The sequence below is a fragment of the Chlorocebus sabaeus genome, chromosome 10, assembly GCF_047675955.1.
Source record: "Chlorocebus sabaeus isolate Y175 chromosome 10, mChlSab1.0.hap1, whole genome shotgun sequence".
In the NCBI taxonomy this organism is placed as follows: Eukaryota; Metazoa; Chordata; class Mammalia; order Primates; family Cercopithecidae; genus Chlorocebus; species Chlorocebus sabaeus.
Genome location: NC_132913.1, coordinates 17,310,869 through 17,314,204, shown reverse-complemented (window position 1 = coordinate 17,314,204; position 3,336 = coordinate 17,310,869). Strand labels below are relative to the sequence as shown.

Sequence of the window (3,336 nt, the reverse complement as noted above, 5' to 3'; positions counted from 1 at the left end):
TTCAGCTTTCTTTCCTCACTTACATCAGACCCAGAAAGACACACAAATAGAATCTCCTCGGGGTTGCCAAGGATTGGCACAGAGATCAAGTCAGAGATGGAGGTGGGGAAAAATTTAGGTAAAGATCTCTCTCTTCCTTTCATCTTCTCTCAATTAAACACCACCAACAACAAAACAAATATGAAGTACACAAGAAAATCCTCGCTAATCTATTTTTGAAAGAATGCTTTTCTTCTATGCTTTCTCCTGCCACCTGAGAGATAAAATGATTGAATTAATGAATCAGTATAGACCAATAGTAATCATGGATGTGTTTAGTCAGACCTGGGTTCTTTGCAATTCTGGGTTTCTAATAAAATATTCAGGCTGATTTTCCCAGTCTGAGTTCTCATATTTTTATGTGACATCTTGAGTATTTGGACTCAGGTAGTAACAAATGTTATATCTGCTGGGTGAGATGTTCAATGTGAGTCATCATGGCCTGGAAAACCTTACGGTTCCATTTTTCCTTTTAGCAAGCTTTCCAGATATTCTATGAGAACTTACAGAAAATAAATTTCAATAGAGACATCCACACCCACAAGGTTTAAAAACATGAAGCATAAACATATGAGAGTCAACGTGATTTATTCTTCATGTTAGCTATTAGATAAAATGTGAATATGAAATTAACAAATTAAATTAGATTGATATCTCATCTGGTTAGTAACATAATATTAATAGTTCAGTTAAGACCGTTAATAATTTTTATGCCCCATATGACTAGTTCTTGTTTATAAGATGGCCTCTAAGGAAAGGAATTGCAGAGCCATCCATTACCAGCAGGCAGAAAGTGTGTGACTTTTTAAGCACCCAGTGGTGTCCATGGGTCACATTAACACCCGATTAGGCGTCCATGTCATCATCAAAGTCGCAGAGACAGGGTGCGCTCTACAAGAAAGACAGCTGTTATTGTAATCGTTAGAACAAGGCATAAGAATCTCTCATCTGACATCCTCCTAGGTGTTTTCTGTCACAACTCCCACCTGCTGCCTCACTTCTTTTCGTATCATTACTTAGAAAAATGGTGGTAGTGTGACTTGAGGTGAAGTCTTTTGAATTTTCATTAAAAGGAAAAAAACCATTATAAAAGAAAAAACACGTTATATATTCAGTGATACCTCTCTCACTTTTTCTTACTTGAAAATGACATGAATAATTTGGGAAAAATAAACTCATTGTGTCATACTGGGATTTCAATATTAAATTATATTATGTTGAAACCATATGAAACTGCCATTTAGACAGTCAAAAAGAGTTGAAAATTAGCAATTTCATATGGTTCAACTTAATAAGAGCTGTTACTCATTGATCATTGTTTGTGTCAGAAAAATCTATGAAAAATATCCTTATTTCCTTATTAATCTTCATAATCATCATAAGCAGTGATAGTAAATCTCCATCAGTTCCCATCCTCCTACCTTTGCCAAAGTCACCTCACATGGACCTTCTTAGGCAAATGAAGTTTCAAGATCAGTCCTCCATCCCATTCCCCGCCCTTCACTTCCTACACTATCCCTTTCTTACAATTGCCTCTCCTAAGCTCTCTTTTATGGAAACATCTGTGATGGTACTGCCTAAGACACAGGCATCACACACGCTTAACAGATTGGGAAATGGAGGCTTAGGGAATCAGGAAGGAAGAGAACTGGAGCAGAAATGAGGTAGGATTTGAACCCAGGTCATCTTGGCTTAAAATTCTGAGCTTCTTCAACAATTGCCATAGTATCTTTATGCTTGATGGCTCAATCACCTGATATAAAGCATGCGAAGGTGACCAAATTGCTAGAATTAACCCTGTTCATATAGTCGTGTCAGATCAATAGAAATATTACTTTGTCCTTGTCCTCATGTAATGTCAAAGATCGATGAAACCTCAGAAATGACTTGATGGTTCAGTGTCCCTAGGGGAATTTGCTGCAAGTGAAATATTCCAGACCCCTTCTCCGAAGATTCTGAATCTAAGTTGGGGATGAGTCCACAAAGATTTACTTTTCTATAACCATGTCAGGTGAGCCCAGTGAGAAACTTCAGGAAAATCTTGGATAAATGTTAACCTAGTCCAATTGCCTTATTTTATTTATTTTTTAAAAATGTTTTTCATTTAATATTTTTTTCTTCAGGTAAGTTGGGTAATGTACCAGTTCGAGGGTGGCACATCTCACACACGTGCGTGAACACCCACTCATCTACGCTCATGAACTCCAAATGGATCGATTGCCTTATTTTATAGATGAAGAAAGTCACTTGAGATGTGAAGCTACTTAATTTACTGCTCTGTTGGTACCGTTGGTACTAGGACTAAATTTGGGTCTCTAAACTCATAATCAAGTGGACTGATTCTTAAACTTTAGCCACAGGCCCCAGAAATGCAGGTGTAGTGAGCATTATTAAAGGTTAAATAAATAACATGAGTCACACATGCAGTATTTATCAACAAGCACAGCAATGACCTTTTGATTGAAAGTGGATCTGTTATTAGGCCTCCACTTGCCAGTCAGCCTAGCTCAGCTGGGGGCACCAGAAGTCAGTTCAGGCCTAAAAGTAATCAAACTGAAGACTGGATGAAACTTATAATGAAATCTTCAAACAGACTTCCCATTTCCAGACTAGTCTGGGTTGGAAATACCGGCTTCAGGTTTTTAGAGTAAACATGTAAACCATGTCATCTGTAAAAATGGACCTAAAACAAGCCTGATCTTTGGACCTCCTAAGGGATGCTATGTGTTTGGACAAGGTCGTGGATTTATCCAATCAAATGCTTACTTGAGTGGTTTTAGAGCAGTTCCTTGTATGTGGTGAAAAGGCAGACGGAACAAGAATCTCCAGATCAGAAATATGGGGAGGGGTCAGGAGAGTATAATAAATTCCTTCCCAATACACACTAGTACCATGTGGATGGCAGCTGTGAGCTCCTTGCATTTAGGGAAATGGTCACTTGGTGTGTGATACAGTACCTGCACCTCCATGCAAGACTGTAGACATGGGGAGCCTTTACTTCCATCTGGGAGCATGCTATGTTGCCTCTGTCAATAACTATCTCTATAAATTTTAAAATTTCAGTTCAGGTATAACTTTTGCATCCTTTATCTGTGGCTGTTGGTGTCTTTCCATTAATCATGTCCCATGGCCCTGTTGTGATAACAATGCACCCACAGTCCTCAGTTCATGTAAGCACATACAATGAATAGTAATGAAGATGGTGGTTTGGACATGCCACTTCTATTTCTGCAAGCCTCCATAAATCCAAGGCAAGGTTCTAAGGTGCCTGCTGGTGCCCCACAGAATTCTCTTCTG

General features: G+C 38.6%; 1 pseudogene; it reads right to left on the bottom strand.

Annotated features, from left to right (window-relative positions):
- Positions 1–2,161: 2,161 nt before the first annotated feature.
- On the bottom strand, positions 2,162–2,253 carry LOC119620607 (small nucleolar RNA U13; annotated as a pseudogene).
- Positions 2,254–3,336: the final 1,083 nt, after the last annotated feature.